At 42.7% G+C, this 22,315-nt stretch overlaps 1 protein-coding gene across 3 annotated transcripts in view; it reads left to right on the plus strand.

Moving 5' to 3' along the window:
* The window catches only part of pcdh11 (protocadherin 11), a 689,460-nt gene that overhangs the window by 74,742 nt on the left and 592,403 nt on the right, over window positions 1–22,315 (plus strand). The gene's annotated exons all lie outside the window — the stretch shown is intronic.

Raw genomic sequence — 22,315 nt, forward strand, 5'->3', positions numbered from 1 at the left:
TTTTATCTTTGTAGTACCTCCAATGAAACAATATTTTTTCTTAAATAAGGGAACTAAAACTGCTCACAGGACTCCAGATTGGGCCTCCCCAGCACTTTGGACAGATGCAGTAAGACTTCCCAACTCTTTTAGCCCAACTCTTTGAAATAGGAGCCAATATTCCATTAGCATACTGCTGGTTGTTGTATTTTGTACACAAGTATCCCCAAGTCCCTTTTTGTTGCCACGAAGGAATAGAACAAAGGTGAGAAAATGCAGTTAAGATATGACTTCTCAGAGGCTAAGTGAGTAGCTGAGTAGCTACATGAGATTGAATAACCTATACCTGCTTAATGATCATGAACAAATATTCCCTTCTGTCTGATTGCAGTGCATTTCCTTCTTTCAGAATCAAAGGCTGACATAATCTTTGGATGAGACATTAAGATTGCATTTGTTGTTCTGCTATAATTCCAATACGCTACATGAAGAATAACAGAAGGGCTCAAATCAGCCCAGTGATTTCACCTTTAATCAAAATATAAACAGGCCGTTCATCTTCGTACACAATTGTGACATGCTGCTGGAAGAATTATTGATGTTATTTCTTGCATAAGTCACTATATGCAATATTCGGACACGAGTATAGCACTCCATTTTGTGTCACAGTACAATGGAAACATCGGATGATAAGGAAACCTGCAGCGCACAGTGAAGGCAGGGGGTCAGTATCTCAAGCATAATGGAGATGAGGCTGGGCGGACTGCTGGAAGGTTTTGCCATTGATGCCAGTAAAAATATTTCATTTTCCAGGACAAGTTAAGTAACGTTTTAACAGATCTGTCTTGCAGTGCTCCACATTACTCCAACCATCAGTTACATTCTTGGTCCTGTGCGGTTAAAGAATATTTGCATCTGCCGAGTGAAGGAAAATATTGAGTTTATTTAAGCAGCATCTCACTGTGGTTTTATTTTTCCATAACTGACAAGAGAACAAGAAAATGTTACTTTATATCACTTTGTGTGCTGATGTACACTTTCTCATTGGGGTATCACACAGTATTAAGACCTTTTAATAGAGATTACCCCATGTAAAATTTCTGGGATTTTTTTCTAACTAACAACATAATAAAGATAAACCAAAGCACTAAGTAAGTCTAAAGTTTTACAACTAAAAATTAACTAGCAACAGTGTTTCAGCAGGCTTTATTCTCACGCATTGATTAATTATCATTAAATAACATGTCATTTATCATTATAGCCAAGATATATTTTCTTTCCACTTTTCCTCCTGAAGCTAAGAAATGTCTTCTCATATTGGTTCCTTCAAAGTTTAGAAATTTATTTGTAAAAGAAAAGGTGGTACTAGAACTAATACACAACAGGAGTCTGGACAAGAGGTTTAATCCTTATCCATGGATCAAGAAAGCTGATATTTCAGGTCGGGACCCTTCTTCAGATTTCTGAATGAAGAAGGGTCCCAACCCAAAATGTCAGCTTTCCTGGTCCTCTGATGCTGCCTGGCCTGCTGTGTTCCTCCAGCTCGACACTGTGCTATCTCGTACTCCAGCATCTGCAGTTCCTGCTATCGCTCATCCTATCCAGTCTGTTCTCATTTTTAACTGTAGACAACTTGGTGGTTGAGCAGTACCTGCAAGATCATACCACAGGACAGAGAGGCCCAAACAATCCTTGGTGACCTTGATGGGCAGATTAGTATGTTAAAAATTGTTAAAGTGGGTCTAGAAAGAGGGAGAGTCAGAAGGAGACACAGAAGTAATTTGAATTTAGGCCATGCCTTTCATGACTTCAGAATGCCCTGATGATCTTACAGCTAATTAACTATTGCTGAAGTGCAGTAATTGCTGTATGCAGCAGCCAATTTGTGCACAGCAAGCTCTAACAACAGTAATGTGATTATGATTCGATAATCTGTTTTGCTGATGTCGCTTGCTGGATAAATATTAGTCAGGTTGCCCTGCATGTCTTCAAGATAAAGGAATAAAATTTTTAAAACAACAGACATGGGAAATTTGGTAAGAAAAAGATATTGATATGGTGAAATTTTGGATATGTTCTGAGTAATGACATTATGTTGCACTGCGGGAACAATTTGTATTAGGTTGCTTATCGTGTAATTGAGATGAACAACATTCAACTTCATTTTTTACGCTGCAGGTTGTCACTGAAATAAATTTTGAATTCAAATTGCTGAACATCATGTTCACATGTGTATGGATTAGTTGACATTTTATAACTATTTCACCCGACAAATGTTAAGTTTTATCTGGTTTAACCTTCACATTTCATGCTTTATTCATAAAGTCTCAGCATTTCGCCAAGTCTTGATGTTATATTACAGGACAAAGCTACTGTAGCTGGCCCATTACATGCTTATCCCTGAATTAGTGTTTCTTCTCTCTTAGCTTCCCTTGACACTTTTCATTTCAAGCACAGGCTGCCTTGAGATCAATTTAATTAAATACTGTAAAGTAATTCTGCGCAGTGCTTACCTTTTCTCACTTAGTGAACAGCAATCTACCCAAAACCTTCAAGTGCTAGATCAAGTTCAAGATGAATAATATTCTCTAGCGAGTTTTGAGAAGATTTGTAGCTCAGGTTGAGGTTCTGGATGTGAGTTTGCTCACTGAGCTGGAAGGTTAGTTTTTTGGACGTTTCGTCACCATTCTAGGTAACAATATCAGTGAGCCTCCGACGAAGCGCTGGTGTTATGTCCCGCTTTCTATTTATCTGGTTAGGTTTCCTTGGGTTGGTGATGTCACTTCCTGTTCTTTTTCTCAGGGGATGGTAGATTGGCTCCAAGTCAATGTGTTTGTTGATGGAATTCCGGTTGGAATGCCATGCTTCTAGGAATTCTCGTGCATGTCTCTGTTTGGCTTGTCCTAGGATGGAGGTGTTGTCTGAGAAAAAGAACAGGAAATGACATCACCAACCCAAGGAAACCTAACCAGATAAATAGAAAGCGGGACATAACACCAGCGCTTCGTCGGAGGCTCACTGATGATGTTACCTAGAATGGTGACGAAACGTCTGAAAACTAACCTTCCAGCTCAGCGAGCAAACTCACATCCATAATAGTCTCTGTTTGCTGGTCTTCCTGAAGACATACAAAACATCACTGTAGATAGCACAGAAAAGAATTTCAGTCACTGCCATGTGTCAAATGCACCAGGGGAGTACGTCCCAGACAGAAATCCTGAATAGGCTTTATCAAGGTGATAATAATGTTACAATCATCACTGCTAGACAGTGTTATAGGATGGCATTTCTACAAATTACATTTTGAAAGGTTTATGTCTGTTTTAAAATGAATCTATGGAAGGGAAATTTCAACCAGATGATTACAAAAGAGATTGATGACTTCCTTGGTTTTGCATTGGAGCAAAAACCCAAATCCTCGGAGGAGCAGTGATAAGGTACAGATGTGCTGATGAGGACAATAATGATAATAAAACTTTATGGTGATAGCAGTTTTGGAAACTGATGACCTTTCGAAAGAATACATAAAACATACAATATTTCAGCTTGATGGTGTAACCTAGTGAGATCCATTTGCAGAGGCGGGGCAATCCTTATTATTTCTTCAGTTTCTTTCATGTGTTGGCCCCGAGTTACGAACATCCTGAAATAATGGTTTTTCAATCGGTGTGGCTTCCTCTACATTGGGGAAACAAGTGGAGGCTTGGGGACCACTTTGCAGAACAGCTCGGTTTGCAATAAACAACTGCACCTCCCAGTCGCGAACCATTTTAACTCCCCCTCCCATTCCTCAGACGACATGTCCATCATGGGCCTCCTGCAGTGCCACAATGATGCCACCCAAAGGTTGCAGGAACAGCAACTCATATTCCGCTTGGGAACCCTGCAGCCCAATGGTATCAATGTGGACTTCACCAGCTTCAAAATCTCCCCATCCCCCACTGCATCCCAAAACCAGCCCAGTTCGTCCCCTCCCCCCACAGCATCACAAAACCAGCCCAGCTCATCCCCTCCCCCCAATGCATCCCAAAACCAGCCCAGCCTGTGTCCGCCTCCCGAACCTGTTCTTCCTTTCACCCATCCCTTCCTCCCACCTCAAGCCACACCTCCATTTCCTACCTACTAACCTCATCCCGCCTCCTTGACCTGTCCGTCTTCCCTGGACTGACCTATCCCCTCCCTACCTCCCCACCTATACTCTCCTCTCCACCTATCTTTTTTTCTCTCCATCTTCGGTCTGCCTCCACCTCTCTCCCTATTTATTCCAGAACCCTCTCCCCATCCCCCTGTCTGATGAAAGGTCTAGGCCCGAAACGTCAGCTTTTGTGCTCCTGAGATGCTGCTTGGCCTGCTGTGTTCATCCAACTTCACACTTTGTTATCTTGGATTCTCCAGTATCTGCGGTTCCCATTATCACAGTTTTTCAATCATATTTGTTTTGCCTTCATGTAATGTGTCATTGCCTATCTTGGGAATCAATAGGACTATACAGTTCAAAAAGAATAGAACTAAATTTAAGATTACTTTATCAGAGAATGCAAGGAAAAAATATACTTTCTCTCTAATAGAACTTCTGCCATCTAGATTTTAGGAAAGCCTGAACACGTGTGGCAATATTGATTTGGAGCCAAAATTCATATCCCATTTGTGAAATATTAAAATATCCAATTACAGTGAATTGAAATGTATATTTCAGGTGATGGAGAGTAAAACCTCATCAGGTAACTTTTTAGTAGAATTGCCGTATAGAAATAAGTTAACCTTTTGATCAACTGTTTTACAGTGTTGACATTTCACATGAGCATTCCCCCACCATCTAACCTGCAGTTAAACTTTAGACAATTTCCTTACATGCACTTACCAAGTTTCTGCTGAAATGCATCCTATGTATTTCACTTTGGCAAAATAGTAACAAGTTCTACATTCTAACAATAATTGGGATAGAAATGATTCTTCTGAATTTCTTAACAGACTTGTTAAGGAATTTACATTTATGACCTTTTAATTTTGGAATGTACGCTCTGCCAAACCTCCAGAAGTGGAAATGTTTTTGTCAGTCTATCCCAACTCTAACTATCTTAGAGGCTATTTTGCAACTTCAACCATTGGCCATAAGGCAGGGAACAAGTTACCGACAGGTTTTATTTAACAGGGTGAGCTTTTGTGGAATGCAGAGCTCTTTAACCTGCAAATGCTGTGGTAAAGAAAATGGTTTCTTCTAGGATTGAATGTTGGATGATTCCATCTGAAGGAGAGGGACAGTCTGTTGCTGTGGACGCTTGCAAAGAAATTTCCATTCCACTGATATAAATACATATAGAGACCATTTAGCTTCAATAAAATTCACCACTACTTATGTGATGTACTATCAAACAACTATTTGATATTTCTGTCCAATTGTTCAGTCATTATGCCTATGACAAATTCCATGAAATTCTCCATAATTTATGTAAAATTGACAGACCTTTAGTTAGTTACTTTCCTTTTCCCCCTCTCCTAATAATGAAGCAACATATGCACTTTTGAAAACTAATAGTATAGTTAGTTTAGGTTTTAGCAGTTTCTTCACAAAGTAGCAGCTGGAAAGGTAGCTGATAAATGTTCTGCACATACCCTAGCTACACAGTCATGAACATTAAGTAACAGATACTGAAGAGTGTCTAGTTCTTATGTGTTTTATTGCAATGTCTGACAGCTAGGGCAGTTACAGAATAGTTTTCACTTAACTTATCTTTACATGTTCTGATGGTTTCACACACTTACCAGCAACCCAAAGTAAATATGATCTGTTTTTGCAAAGCCAGCCGTGGAAAGATTTATGGCTTTTTCTTTGAATGAAGAGGAATATCCAGCTACACCCTTTGCTGAATCTAGCAAGCTTACACTCTGATTCCTGCTGCTGCAATTGCAATATGTGCTGTGAAGCCAGCAGTTCCGAACACACAACTCACAAATATAAATAACACTTTGAATAAGAATTGGTCCGGGTACAGTTCCTGAGGTGAGGTTCCTGATCTCACCTTTGGCTGAGGAAGCTAATGTGAAAGCTGGCCTCAGCAACCCTGCTTAGGAAGGGAAAAAAACATTAATTACGCATTCTTGCTGAGTACCCTGTCAGCCAAGTGGAAATGTGTGTTGTTAGTTCCCCGATGTGTAGGTAAAGAAAATTATTACACCCTCCTAAACCGAAATATTTGCTCAGGACTAAATTTTCCCCATGGATAAGGAAATCTTGAGTCGGGAAACCTAGTTTAGCAAACCATGGAAACCACTGAGGAGGTGCCAAGAATGATTATGGAGCGAAGGGTAGTGGAATTTGTCTACATGGACTTTAGTAAGCCATTTGATAAGGTACCTCATGGCAGGCTGGCACAGAAGGTAGAGTCTCCTGAGATCTGCGGTGAGCTGGCTAGATGGTCAACTCAAGAGGGCACATACCCTAGCTACACAGTCATGAACATTAAGTAACAGATACTGAAGGGTGTCTAGTTCTTATGTGTTTTATTGCAATGTCTGACAGCTAGGGCAGTTACAGAACAGTTTTCACTTAACTTATCTTAGGCAAAACTGGCTTGGTCAGAGAAGGCAGAGAGTACTGATGGAAGGGCGCTTTTTGAAACGGACATCAGTAACGAGTGGTGTTCCGCAGCAAACAGTGCTGGAATCTTTGTTGGTTGTAAGATAAGCAAATGATCTGGAGGAAAATGTAAGTGATCTGATTAGTAAGTTTGCAGAGGACACTGAAATTGTTGGAGTTGCAGATTGTGAGGTGGATACAGCAGGACACAGATAAATTGCCAATATAGACAGAGAAAGAGCAGATGGCGTTTTTAATCCAGACAAGTGTGAGGTAATGCATTTTGGATCATGTTCAGGTGTGAATTATACAATAAACAGCAGAACCCTTAGGAGCATTGATATACAGAGAGATCTAGGTGTACAGGCCCACAGATCCCTGAAAATGGCAAAACAGGTGGATAAGGTGGTCAAGAAGGCATACAGCATGCTTGCCTTCATCGGCCACTGCCTTGAATATAACAGTTGCCAAATTATATTGCTGCGGTATAAAACTTTAAGTAGGCCACATTTGGAATATTATGTGCAGTTTAGGTTGCCACACTATTAGAGTACATGAATGCTTTGGAGATGGTGCAGAGAAGGTTTACCAGAACGTTAATGGTCTGGAGGGTTTTGTTACAAGAAGAGACTGGATAAACTCGGATTGTTTTCACTGGAACGATGGAGGCTGAGGGACAACCTGCTGGAGGTCTACAAATTATGAAAGGCATAGATAGGGTGAATAGTCAGAGGCTTTTTCCAGGGTGGGAAGGTCAACTCAAGAGGGCACAAGTTCAAGGTGAGAGGTGAAACGTTTAGAGGAAAAGAGAAGCGAAAATTTTTTACACAGAGGGTAGTGGGTATCAGTGATAGTGGTGGAAGCAACATTTTAATGCATATCTTGACAGGCATGTGAACATGAGGTAAACAGAGGGATAGAAGCCATGTATGGGCAATAAGTAGTGGCACTAAATAAGGATTAGGAATTGGCACAGGAATTGGTGGGCCAAAAGGCCAGTTCCTTTGGGAATCCTCCATTTGGGAATTTGTGGTGAAACAGAGTGGGGGAACAGGCAACAGCAGAAGAATTAAAGTGGGAAATGATAAATATACAATGAACAGAAAGAACCAAAATCACAGATTTTGCAGAAAAGACTAAAAGGTTACAAAATAATAAAAAGACAATATTTAAAACACTATATTTGAATACACTTGGGATTTGAAACAAAACAGATGAGTGAGTTGTACAAATTGAGATGAATATTGTGCTCCAGTGGCCATTACTGAGATATGGCTACGGGATTACATTGATTAGGACCTGAATATTGAAGATTGCAAAACATTCCAAAAGGACAAGAAGCTAGTAAAGGGTGGAGAAGTATCAATATTAATTAAAGGTGACATTGGCACATAGGCAGGCATGCCCTAAATTAAGGAACACAGAATATAGAAGCAGATGAGGAATGATAAAGGAAGGAGGTCATTATGAGAGTTGTGTACAGGCCCCCTATTAATCACCACATGGTAGGACAGTGCATCAAGAAATAAATAGTGGGAGCTGGTCAAAAGGGTACAGTGATTATCATGGGGAAGTTTTAACTTACACATAGACTGAAAAAAATCAGATGGGAAAATGTAGCCTAGATAAGGGATTCATTGAATTTATTGGGATAATTTCTCAAACTATGGCACCAACATGAGAGCCGGCAATACTTAACCTGGTTTTGACTAACAAGATAGGATTAATCGAAGAACTCTGAGTAAAAGCACCCCGATAAGCAATTAACATAACACGGTTGAATTTCGCATGCAATTTAAGGGAGAGAAGTGTGGGCCCAAGATTAATATTTTGAATTTAAGCAAGTGCAATTATGAGGGCATGAAAGCAGACCGAATGAAAATGAGCTGGAAATTTAAATAAGGGGTGGGTCAATAGAAATGTAATGGCAAATGTTTAAGGGGAGATTGAAGAAAGTACAGAATAGATACATGTATCAAATATGAAAAAAAAGAGATGGGCCTGCCCATCACAGTTAAATAAATGGGTCAAAGATGATATCAAACTGAAATAAAACTCATAAAATTGTGTGGCAGGTCAGAAAAATAGATGGAATATATAAAACAGCAAACAATTATTAAAAGATCAATAAGGAGCGAAAAATATAGAGTACAATAGTCAGCAAAGATATAAAAATAGAACAAGTTTATACAGATATTTAAAAACAAAAAGAGTTAATAAACTGTGTGTTTACCTTATAGAAAATGAGTCTGAGGAATTTTTGAGGGTGAAGAAATGGATGATGAATTGAACAAATATTTTGCATTGATCTTACGAGGATACAACTAACATCTCGGAAATAGCTGTAAATCAAGAAGTGAAAGGGGTTTACAGGAATGTGAGTTGAGATTAAAATCAGATCAGTCATGATCGTATTGAAAGCTGGAACCGGATCAAAGGTCTGTGTGGCCTATTTTTTCTTCCTCGTTCATTGACATCGTTATCGCTCTGAGGGTGTCAGGCATTATCAAGTCAGGCTGGCCATCTCTGGATACAGTTTTCAGGCTGCCACAGGGATGGGTGATTGCTGAAGCGTTAAGTAAATGAAGTCACCCCAGTCCCAGAAGAACATAGGGCTGCTTTCTCAATGGAGACGACTGGTGGTGTTTTAACTTGAGGGTCACCAAGTCTCAGACAAGGAACAATGTTGAGAAGGTCGGACTTTTATGGTGGATTCAGCCCGTACAGGAATTGAACCTGCACTGTTGGAGTCAGATTACATTTTGCAAGCCAGTTGTCCAGACAACTGACCTAACTTCGATTCTCTGAGACTTAACTCTAAACATCATTCTTCACCTCCAACCAATCCCTGTACTACCTCATATCATAGAATCATAGAATTTCTACAGTGTGGAAACAGGCCCTTCAGCAAATCCACACCAAACCTCAGAGCATCCCATTCAGACCCACCCCCCCCCTCACCTACATGTCCCTGAACACGATGGGCAATTTAGCATGGCCAATCCACCTAGCCTGCACATCTTTAGACTGTGGGAGGAAACTGGAGCATCTGGGGAAACTCATGCAGACACGGGGAGAATGTGCAAACTCCATGCAGTTGCCCGAGGGTGGAATTGAACCCAGGTCCTGGCACTATGAGGCAGCAGTGCTAACCACTCTGCCACCACGACGCCAAGCGATCACCGTAGCCATTCACCGAGCATCGACTATGGTCAAATGCCAGGGGGCACGTTGTGGAAAAATAATAACAATACTTAAAATGCAAGAAAGCTCCCATCCATATACACAGGATATGGGGCGAAACAAAACTATCATTTATGAAACACTAACACCATGTAATAACAGCCATTTTATTACAAACCTCACTAACAATATTAGTCAGAATACAATCTCATGTCATCTTGTGCAGGAAAACCTGTTTTACATATCGAACATCCACCAGCACTTCTTCAAATGACATTCCAAGCTACAGGTATTTCCCTTGAGCAAAACAAAAATAATTCTGGATCCTTTTAATTGAAAGGAACCTAAGATTTTTCAATATTTTCCTTGTCCACTTATAAAACTCCCCCAATCCAAACAAATCTCCATTACGACTCCAGGAAATCTCCCTCTCTTTAATGTTTTTAGTGTTAAAAAACTCACAGCTTCAAAATATTGACAAATCACTCATCAAACCTCTTCATGTGCACAAATTAAAACCTAAAATTAGTTCAAAAATCCAATCTCTAAGATAAATGATATTAAAATGCTTACGACTTGCACATTTTACATATTGGCATTGGTAAGGACAAGCGTGTGATTATCGTTTGGATACATTCTCAGTGTCTGATAGTCATTGCAAATTTTGAGAATAATTATAAGTTCTCAATGGCTTTGACTGAAAAAAGAAAAACTGCTGAGAAAAGAAACCATATAAAAAATAATTCATGTCCCGGAGTTGCACTGTATAACTCATCATTCCAGCTACTTAAACTTGGCTCTCCAAGAAGATCAGTCTGTGGAAGTTTGTTTTCTAAAGTATTACCAAAACAATGCTAAAAACGTTGGGTGATATCAATACAAAATAACATATCATAAAAATTACATCTCTTCCAGTTTGTTTGAATTCTCAAACAAATTAAAAGATCTTTTCAAAATACATTTGCTAAAATCCATAAGCTGCTGACTGCAGAAACTAGAGAAATTATTCCGATATTTCTCTATGTTTCAAAGTAAAATAAAACCTTATTTCACTTCTATTGAAGGTGAATGCACTTGATGAGGTATGGTTCAGTATTTTGAGCTCTTTAGTGTCTGAAATGGGCAGTCCCTGCTTTTATATTGAATTAAGATTTGTCCTAATCCCACTCTTTCCTGATGCCCTGATCTCATTTTACCTATAATGGCACGGTGGCTCAGTCGTTAACACTGCTGCCTCACAGCGCCAGGTTCGATTCCAACCTCAGAAAACTGTTTGTGTGGAGTTTGCCCATTTTCCCAATGTCTGCATGGGTTTCCTCTGTAAGCCCCGTTTTCTTCCCACAGTCCAAAAATGTGCAGATTATGTGGATTGGCCATGTTAAATTACTCATAGTGTTTGGGGATGTGGAGGCTAGCCATGAGAAATGCAGCGTTACAGATATGGGGCAGTGAGATGTGACTGGGTGAGTTATTCTTCAGAGGGATGGTATAGAATCAATGGTCAAATGTCCTGCTTCCACACAGTAGGGATTCTAAAATTGAATGTTAAGTCCATTTGAAGCAAAGTTTGCGATATTGAAGATGACTACATCAGGAACAGATATCAGGAGGCTATTGCCTCAACAGCAGCATAATTTAAGACCTCTTGATGAGTGTGCAGTTTTTTCAACAATATAAATGCCACACTCAAATCTGATTCTGTCTTTCATGCCTCAGTTCTAGCCACAATTCCAGAGAAATCCTGAACGTTTAGTTCTCACTGCATTTTGGCTTGCATTGTTAATGCTATGAAGCATCAAGTCTATGCCCTCAACTTCTTTCTCATGCAGCACCAACTTGTTCTATCTCTAAGCAGTGTTTCATTGGTCATATCAACTAGCATTGCACCAATAAGCTGTTTTGCTTCTTTTCGGTTGTGAGGGGTTGCAAGCTTCAGCAGCCCTCTGAATCTCTTCCCCTCCACCTCGTCTGACTTCATTCTATCTCATAATGTCAGAATGACGTATGTTCACAATACCTTCAGAAAATAGTTCCTGGCACACTGAACAATCTATCATCCGTGCCTCAATTGCATCCCTTATCCTTCTGTTTCAATGAAGGTGAATATTTATGTGGCATTAATTTCTTCTTCTGTCACAATAACTTTCACACCCACATTTCTGCCCAAAAATCTTTAATTCTGGACCATTTACCCATCTCCAGTATTATTTGTCCATTTCAACGCCACCTTCTGGGTTCTGATACTCTTCAGATCACTTCGTCGAGAATTCACAACATGACATCAGTTAGTCTTAATTCCCCTGCTCACTTCACTCATCCTAACTTGAATCTCACTTAACTGGTTACTCTTTGTTCTCCCAAGTCCAAACCTAATATTGCCATCAAAACTACTAACAGAATGCTGTTGTCTGGCATACGAACCTCTACCTAGGCCTAATGTCAACTCTGACCCTTTTCCTTACCTGTCCGAGACCCTGAACACCCACTAAACCCTTTGTGACTTATAGAACAGTACAGCACAGTACAGTCCCTTCGGACCACAATGTTATGCCAACCCATTATTCAGGACCAATTGCATCTCTAGTTTTTCTCATTCTTGATGAAGTCACATATCTGAAACATTAACTCTGTTTCTTTCCCCACAGATACTGTCAGATCTGCTAAGTATTTCTAACATTACTGTTTTTTTTATTTCTAACTCTATCCTTTCTTTATTTCTTTACCCCAAGAAACATTTAAATAGGGCACAGAAAACACTGAGTAACAGTGTAAAATGGGACGATTATTTTGTTTTGTTGATCCACATTTATAAAGGCAAATATGACAACCTTATTCAAGAGTTAAGAACAACTTTAGATTACCAACCACATATTGCTGGAATAAAAACCGAAAGAACTGCGGATGCAGTAAATCAGGAACAAAAACAGAAGTTGTTTGGTACCACTTCCGGTTCTGTTTTTCACCGGCTTGTGCACAGGGTCTAATTCAATGTGTTTGATGTTGGAGTTCCGGTTCGCATACCAGGCCCCCAGTAATTCCCTGGTCTGCTCTGTTTGGCTTGTGCGATTACGAATGTCTTGCCCCAGTCAAATTCTTGTCCGTGTGTATTGAGACGAGTGAGAATTGATCATGCCTCTTGGTGGCTCGTTGGCGTTTGTGTATTCTTACTGTCAATTTTCTTCCAGTTTGGCCTATGTAGTGTTTCTCACTGTCCTTGCAAGGCATTTTGTATATTACACTGGTTTTGCTGGTTCTGAGCGTGGGATCCTTTAAGTTTGACAGTAGCTGCGGTAGGGTGGTAGTCAGTTTGTGGGCTGCTCTGATACCTAGGGGTCTGAGTACTCTTGTGTTCATCTCTGATACGTCACTGATGTGTGTTTGGTGATGTCGTGGCTTCCTGTTGCGGTCTATCTCGGAGGAAACAGTGGATTGTGCTTTTTGGGTATCCATTTCTTTTGAAGATTCCGAATTGGTGCTCCGGTTCTGCCTTGCGTAATTCTTGGTTGCTGCAATGTGTTGTGGCCCATTTAAATAATGTCTTGATACAGCTCCACTTGTGGACTCTGAGGTGGTTGCTAGTGTTATTGAGTATCTGCTCCGTAGGTGTGGTCTTTCTGTATATGCTAGTTTGGAGTTGCTTGTTGTTTTTGCGTTCTACCATTGCATTTGGGAAAGGTGGACAGTTATTTTTCCCTTCTTTCATGATTTTTTTCCAGGTGAGGATGTTGTTTATGTGTTGGTGGGTTTCTTCTAGTTTTGTGCATTTGATAATCTACATATCAAAGTTTGGGCTGTGTAGTGGAGAGCACTGTCTGTTCTAAACTTTGCATTACTGCTCCGGCAATCAGTTTGGTATTGGGGATCCCATTGGTGTTCTGTGGATTTGTTTGTATATGCCATTAAATCAACGTCCCAATTTCTGTTTAAAATCAGAAATGCTTCTCTGGAAACAGAAAGTCTCCACACTCTTGTTTATAATATCGCTGAAATATAAAATCAAATCTTCTCATTCTATTTGAATGCCCTCGTATGTTTCGGACCCAGAACAGTCCAAACTTAACTAATCTCTACGCTCTGGAATTTAAAAAAAAAACTGTCAGTAGTTTGACTCCATAAAGAATTTAAGGTAGGCCAAGTATGGGATCCACAGAGATGTACAAATACCAGGCAATGGGTTTAGTAATGTAATAATATGCTGGAATTCCAGTCGGACTCTTGCAGTGCAGCATTTAAACCCCGCTTTGAGCCCAATAGTTCTTTGTTCTATTGCATCATATCTGGAAGAGAATAGTGAACCCAACAAATGAAGTGACTCCCATTGCTATTCAAGGACTACAGTATCATTTTGTTGACCTGAACAGATGGTTTCCACAGCTGCAGTCTATCACAGGAAATGTATTTAAAGATTTTAGAAAAAAGGATTGATTATGACATAAAATGAGGGTATGCATGGGGTATTGTGCTAGTTATAGTCATAGCTATTAATCACTGTATCAACTCTAATGATCTCGGAAGAATGACAGCCTCAATCCTCAATTTAATCACAAAACTGCATTTTAAAAAGCTTCTTATGCCAATCTCTTTATGATGTATATGAGACGTGGTACATCTGAAAGGCAGTTACAAAGGGATTTTTTTGTGTTTTTAAGTAGCTGTACTCTTGAATATGGAACACTATTTGGCAAAAAGAAACAACTAGAGAAGTTAACTTTCCGCCGCCCCCCCCCCCCCCCCTCGCCAAATTAAATGGGTCTTGAAGAAAATTGCTCATTTGGTAATAATATGATTTTGCATTTGCGTGGTCTCAAATCAAATGCTCCATCATGTTCAATAAAGATAATGCCTAATGTAAATTAAGAATAGGAGGAGAGTTGAAGAATATGGTGAGAGGTACATTTTGAGAAGGTTTTTACAAGAATCAAAAGAAGTGTGCATATCATTGAATGAAGGTGTTCTAGACACAGAAAGTCTCTATGACTCAAGATGAAGATATATATGTTCACAGTGGGAAGTGGGAAGCTAGATCAAACTGTTGAGCTAGGAAATAACTTGGTTACTGAGACCTAAAGTTTGAAATGATCATTGGAATCTTGGGAACTGATAAAGATTTTTGTGGATAAAGTTGAATGGAAAATGCAACATATATTTTGGCATTGGATATGGATATTGGAGCTTTGAATGAGATGTAATCTGAGTTCTAAACCCAGAAGTTTGGATTGTCACTGAGCTGATAAAAACATGGATTAGTTGAAGAGAGGTAATGGGAACTGCAGATGCTGGAGAATCTGAGATAACAAAGTTTGAATTTGGGTGTAATTGATGAAACAGTTGTACAAATTATCCAATTTTAATGCTATACATTATGAATCTCCACTTTGGCCAAGGAGGACATCAGCTCCACCTGAGTGAACCCTAGGTATGTGAGTGCATTTTGAAAGCATTAAAATTGGGCCAAGGGAAGTTTTTAGCTGGAACTGAGCACACATGCTTTACTCTTGCTGTTGTTACATCGGACAATGACGCTGATCCACAATTTAATGTTGGTGAATGATCACTCATTGGTGTTTCTCTCAGAAGCAGCAGATGGGATTTTCTTTAAGATGAATTGAAGCCAAATGCCACAGATGGGCCTGGAAGGCATTGTTCAATATGTCGAATTGAAAGGAAAAATTCACATGATGGCGAGAAAGAAAATTTGGAAAATTTACCACTGAAAGAAACAATTATTGTGAATCATCTGAAATCGGCAATTAAATAACAAATGTTCACATTGCCTTTTCATTTCCAGAATACATGTTTGATGCACTTTGTGTAATGAATGCTGTGATGGAATTGTTATTTTTAATCGGTATAAACTATTCCTCACCCAATCTACACACATCCTGGAAATGATCATATATGCAGTGACAGATTTGTTTGTTTCGTCTCCTCATTATTTAGTTTTTAGGATGAAAGTGACCAGAGTTCAATGAAGCAAGCAGGCAAATCTGTGACAAATGGCATTTTTTTTTGTCAGCAAGTTACAGAACATGCACTTTGAATCGAAGAACGACACATCAGAATATCTTCTTCATGTCAAGAATCTCAGAACTGTGCATAAGCAAAGGGGTTCGGTTGTCCAGGTGCATAAAAGCTAAGCATGGGTATGATTAAAAATTATACAAGCCCATGGAATTACATTGATCTTCAGTAGGTTAAAATTCAAAGGAGCAAGATGGTTGGGTTGTATAGCAATTGATCAAACTCCGTTTGGAGCACTACATTCAATTTTGAACATTGCAACCCAGCAAAGATACATTGGAGGAGATACATTATGGTTTCTCCAGCAATGTGCCATGGCTTAAACTATCAATTTATGGGGAAAATTTGTATAAAAGCTGACTGTACTCTCTGTAGAAGATTTGAGGAGTGATGGAATTGAGATATTTAAAATTATAAAAAGAATTTGATAGGTTGAAGTCAGAGAGCTATTTTTGTTAATTAGTTGAAGCCAATCAAGTGTCAAACCAGGAAGTAAAAGTTTCAAGTTCCCCCTCTCTTGAGGAGATTAGATTAATTTTCAAAACTAAGGTCAAAGGATTATTATTCATTATCAAGGGATGGTGATCAAAGGCGGATAAATGTAGATGAGGTGCACATTAGTAATGAACTAACTGAATGGCTCAACAGGCGAGAATGACTGAATGGCCAACGTCTATTGCTATGTCTCAGGCACAACGTAGATATATACCAGGGATATCAAAATCTTTTCTAACAGTCTTCTTGCCTGATGTTGGCATCCATACCCACACTGTGAGGAAAATAGAAATAAGTGTTAACTATTGTATTTTCAAATGCTTTCTGATCATGATGGCGACAAGCAATTTTTGTTCCTGGGGAGCTGAACCAAATTGGAGCAGATTTGTTTTGTGTTCATCTGTGAACCTTGGCAATCACTGAGTTCAATCTTAAAACCCACATCATCGTCTTCAAATTTCTTGATGACATTGCCCCTCCCTATCTCCATCACCTTCTCCTGTTCAACAAGAGACTGAAGTATCTGAACTGCCCCAACTGTCATCTCTTATGCACCCCCAATTTTATTTACCCTTCCATTGCTAGCTATACTTCAACTTGCCTTAGCCATAAGTTCTGAAATTCCCTTCCAAAACCATTTTGTCACTCCACTGCTCTCTGTTCCTTCAATTTGCTTCCCAAAAACTACTTTTTCAGACGATGTTTTTGGTCACCTGTGCTGATATCTCCTTTAGTCTGGGTGAAAATTGTTTTGACAGTGCTGTTCTAAAGCAATTTGTAATGTCTTGCTCGATTAAAGGCACAATGTGAAGACCATAAGACCCACGAGAAACAGGAGTGGAAGCAAGGCCATTTGGCCCATCGAATCCACTCCGCCGTTTAAATCATGGCTGATGGGCATTTCAAATCCACTTCCCTGCACTCTCCCCCTAGCCCTTGATTCCTTGTGAGATCAAGAATTTATCGATCTCTGCCTCGAAGGCATTTAACATCCCGGCCTCCACTGCACCCCGTGGCAATGAATTCCACAGTAAAAGTCAGTAGTTGGGGTTAATTGTTGGTAGGCTATATATTGTTGGTAGAAGAACCCCCGCCTTTGTTCTAAATAGAATCTGGATGTAAACTTGCTCGCCGAGCTGGAAAGTTAGTTTTCAGACATTTCGTCACTTTTTTTAATTTGAAGAAATATACTTTATTCATAAGATGTACAAAAAAAAAACATATTTATACACCTACCCAGTCATGCAAGCCACTCCGGGTTACGCAGGGGGTACATACACCAACTAAAGGAAAAAAACAAACAAAGAAGAAAAAAAAATGCGAAGAAAACACCCTGGCAGTCGTCACCCTGCACAGTCCCAGTTGGCCCCCTGACCAGTTGGGGAAAGCGCCAGCTGGGCCCAGGTACCAAATAGGGCCCTTTTGTCTATTCTGGACGAGGGATTTCATACCGTGGTCTTTCCCCACTGCACCTTGGCGGCGGCTGCCCCAAGCTTTAGCGCGTCCCTCAGCACGTAGTCCTGGAGCTTGAAGTGCGCCAGTCTGCAACATTCGGTCGGGGTCAGTTCTTTCAGCTGGCAGACCAGAAAGTTGCGGGCAGACCAAAGAGCGTCTTTCACCGCATTGATGGTCCTCCAGGCGCAGTTGATGTTGGTCTTGGTGTGCGTCCCAGGAAACAGCCCGTACAGCATGGAGTCCCGCGTCACAGAACTGCTCAGGACAAACCTCGACAAATACCACTGCACCCCCCCTCAGGACCTCCTGCGCATAGGCACACTCCAGAAGGAGGTGATCGACAGTCTCGTCCCCCCCCGCAGCCACCTCGAGGGCAGCGTGCGGTGGCGCAGAGATTCCGGGCATGCATAAAGGATCTCACTGGCAGAGCCCCTCTCACCGCCAGCCAAGCAATGTCCTTGTGCTTGTTTGAAAGTTCTGGCGATGAGGCATTCTGCCAAACGACTTTGGCAGTGTGCGTGGGGAACCACACGACGGGATCCACCCTCTCCTTTTCCTGAAGTGTCTCGAGGATACTACGCGCTGACCACTGCCTGATGGCCTTGTGGTCAAAGGTGTTTCCTTTCAAAATTTTTCCACGAAGGACAGGTGGTACGGAACGGTCCAACTGCTCGGAGCGTTCCGCGGCAACGAGGCCAGGCCCATCCTTCGCAACACCGGGGACAGGTAGAACCTCAGTAAGTAGTGACACTTGGTGTTTGCGTACTAAGGATCTATGCACAGCTTGATGCACCCGCACACAAAGGTAGCCATCAGGGCGAGGGTGGCGTTCGGTACGTCCTTTCCCCCATTTTCCAGGTCTTTGTACATGGTGTCCCTGCGGACCCGGTCCATCCTCGACCCCCAAATGAAGTGGAAGATGGCGCGGGTGACCTCCGCGGTGCAGGTCCAGGGAATAGGCCAGGCCTGCGCCACATACAACAGTACCGAAAGCCCCTCGCACTTGACAACGAGGTTCAACCCGCGATGGAGAGGGACCGGAGCGTCCACCTGCCCAGCTTCTGCTTCAATTTGGTGATACGCTCCACCCAAGTCTTAGTGCACGCCCCAGCTCCACCAAACCAAACACACAGCACCTTCAGGTAGTCTGTCCTGATGGTGAAGGGGATGAAGGAGCGGTCATCCCAGTTCCCGAAGAACATGACCTCGCTCTTACCCCTATTGACTTTGGCACCCGAGGCCAGCTCAAACTGGCCGCAGATGTCCAACAGTCTACTCACCGACCGACGATCGGTGCAGAAGATGGCGACATCGTCCACGTACAGGGAGGTCTTGACCTGAAGGCCTCCGCTGCCTGGGATAGTCACGCCCTTCAGGCTCACGTCCTTCCTGATGGACGCGGCGAAGGGCTCCACTCAGCACACAAACAAGGCAGGAGAGAGCGGGCAGCCCTGCCTGACTCCAGATCTGACGGGAAAACTGTCCGATTCCCACCCATTGATCGAGACTGCGCTAATGATGTTGGCGTAGAGCAGCCAGATCCAATTATGGAAGCCCTCCCTGAACCCCAATTTGGAGAGGACGTCCCTCATGTAAGCATGAGAGACCCTGTCGAAGGCCTTCTCCTGGTCCAGGCTGACGAGGCAGGTGTCCACCCGCCTGTCCTGTACGTAGGCGATCATATCCCTGACGAGCGCGAGGCTCTCAGCGATCTTCCTGCCCGGCACAGCACAGGTTTGGTCAGGGTCAATCACCGACTCCAGGACAGACCTGACCCGGTTGGCTATGACCTTGGCCAGGATTTAGTAGTCCACGTTCAATAGTGAAATGGAACGCCAATTCTTAATTTCTTCCCTTTCCCCCTTCCTCTTGTAAATGAGGGTGATGATGCCCTTCCTCATGGACTTGCACATTTCCCCTGCCCGAAGCGCACTATCGTACACCTCCAGCAGGTCCTGGCCGACCAGGTCCCACAGAGTGGAATACAGCTCGACCGGTAAGCCGTCGTTCCTGGCAGTCCTGTTCCTCTCCAAGGACTTGAGGGCTCTGGTCAGCTCGGCCAGGGATATCGGCCGGTCCAGCAACTCCCTCGTGCCGTCGTCTAAGACCTCCGTGATAGACGACACAAACGACTCGGAGGCCATGCTGTCCGTGGGCTTCGTGTCATACAGTCCGGCATAGAAGGATCTGCTGATCCTCAAAATGTCGGGCCGAGACGACGTCACCGAGCCGTCTTCCTCCTTCAGCCGGCGAAGCACAGAGCTCTCTTTGTGCACCTTCTGAAAGAAGAAACGCAAGCACGTCTCGTCCTGCTCCACGGAGCGGACCCTGGACCAGAAGCTGTAGCTGCCTCTTCCCGCCTGATGGTTGCGGTTCCTGGGCCCGTTGACGCACCTTCCTCCTCGCTTTCCGGACCGTCGTCCACTCCCCTGGGTCGCCTGTCGCCGCCTCCATCGACTCCGGGTTGTCGGCGGGGGGGACGCGGAGCCTGCAGGGACGCTTTGCTGGCCTCGGGCCCATCCTGCGTGGCTGGGCCCTCCTGCACGACCTGGCCCTCCTGCACATTAGTGCGGTCCTTGCTGGGCCCTGGTGCCTTCTTCTCCTCCGGGGGGGCTGGCCCCGCATTGCCCCTGCCGGCGACCTGGACGTAGGTGGTCCCCCGCTGTGGGCATGCCCTCTAGAGGTGGCCCGCTTCCCCGCAAAGGTTGCAGCTTTTCTCTTGTGGGCAATCCTTTGCAAGGTGTCCCTCCTCCCTGCAGTTCCTGCAGATGTTGGCTTTGCAGTCGGCCGCCACGTAACCTGACCTACCACAGGCATGGCAGACTTTAGGTTGCCCTGCATAGGTCAGGTAGCCCTTGCTCCCGCCGATCATGAAGCTGGACGGTGGGTGTACGACGTTCCCGTCAGCACCCATCCTCAGCGTCACCTTGACCTGCCTCTTACTGGTCCAGATGCCAAAGGAGTCCATGATGTCAATTAGGTCCACTTCCACCTTCACGTACCTTCCAAGGAAGTTCAGGACATCAACTGCTGGCACATGCGGGTTGTACGTGTGTACAGTCACCATACGGCTCCTGTGCGCTGGCATCACAAACTGCTGGACAGCGGTCAAGACAGAGAGGGGTCCTCGCCTCCTTTCTCCTTGAAAACCTCCAGGAAGCGCTCGCAAAGCTTGGCACTCCTGAAGGTCACGTCGTAAAAACCTCCTCCGGGGAAATCCTACAGGCAGTAAATGTCCACAGCAGTGAACCCACAACAGTCCAACAGGACCCTCTTCATGAAGAAGGTGCAGTCCACAGGTGCAGCTTCATCCACCTTCTTTACAGAAATACGGATGGTGTTCCGGACCCCCTGATCTGGGGCACGAACACTTGCCGCAGCCATCGTTGCAGGTTGGCTGCTCCCCTGAACCAGCGTTAGGCCGAAGCCAACATTAAGATCCACTGGTCGCAAGGGTGCACAGCCAACCCAACGTCTTCCTTCCACCTCCAACACAGCGCTCTCCTCCTCTCGGTCCACAAGACAGTGGATCTTTATTTTGTTCCAGATGTAAGCTGGTTCACTGAGCTTGAAGGTTTGTTCCCAGATATTTCGTCACCATTCGAGGTAAAATCATCAATGAGCCTCCGACAAAGCGCTGGTGTTATGTCCCGCTTTCTATTTATCCGTTTAGGTTTCCTTGGGTTGGTGATGTCATTTCCTGCGTTGGTGATGTCATTTCCTGTTTTTTTTGTTTTTTCTTCTCAGGGGGTGGTCAACACATTGATTTGTAGCCAATCTGCCATCCCCTGAAAAAAAGAACAAAAAATACAGGAAATGACATCACCAACGCAGGAAATAACATCATCAACCCAAGGAAACCTAAACAGATAAATAGAAAGCGGGACATAACACCAGCGCTTTGTCGGAGGCTCATTGATGATGTTACCTCGAATGGTGATGAAACATCTGAAAACTAACCTTCCAGCTCAGCGAGCAAACTTACATCCAGAACCTCAACCTGAGCTACAAATCTTCTCAAAACTCGTTAAATAGAGTCTATTTAGTTTTGGTTTAGTTAACAACAGGCTTAGTAGCTTCTGTTCTGCTGGCCCTCTCACCATAAACTGCTGAAGCAAATTGCAATATACTCACTATTGCCCTGCTAACATCAACAATTTCGACATGGACTGAGAGTCAAAGCTAGACTCTTGCTGTGCTGTTAATGGATTTGTTTAACTGTTTCAACAGCTCTGTCTTCAAAGAGCATCAGCCTTGGTTCAATGATAATGCTTCTGTCTCTGCATCAGGAAGTTTTGTGTGCAAATTCCACTTCAGAAGCTTGAGCACAAATCCCATGCTTACATGCCAAACCAGCTTTCAGACAGTGCTGCTTTTAGGGAGTCGCTGTCATTCAGTTGAGACTTACAACCAAATCCACACTGGCCAGATGGGTGTAAAATACGTCATTGGCCCTTTTCCAAGATGCGCACACAAGGTCAACATTTATCCCCCGACCAATACCAAAAATAGTTATTAGGCCCAAAGTGCTTGGGACACTCTGAGGACATCCCTAAGAGCTATATAAAGGCAATTTTTTTTTCTAAACATGCAACTTTTAAATCA

The sequence above is a fragment of the Stegostoma tigrinum genome, chromosome 15 (assembly GCF_030684315.1).
Source record: "Stegostoma tigrinum isolate sSteTig4 chromosome 15, sSteTig4.hap1, whole genome shotgun sequence".
NCBI classification, from domain to species: domain Eukaryota; kingdom Metazoa; phylum Chordata; class Chondrichthyes; order Orectolobiformes; family Stegostomatidae; genus Stegostoma; species Stegostoma tigrinum.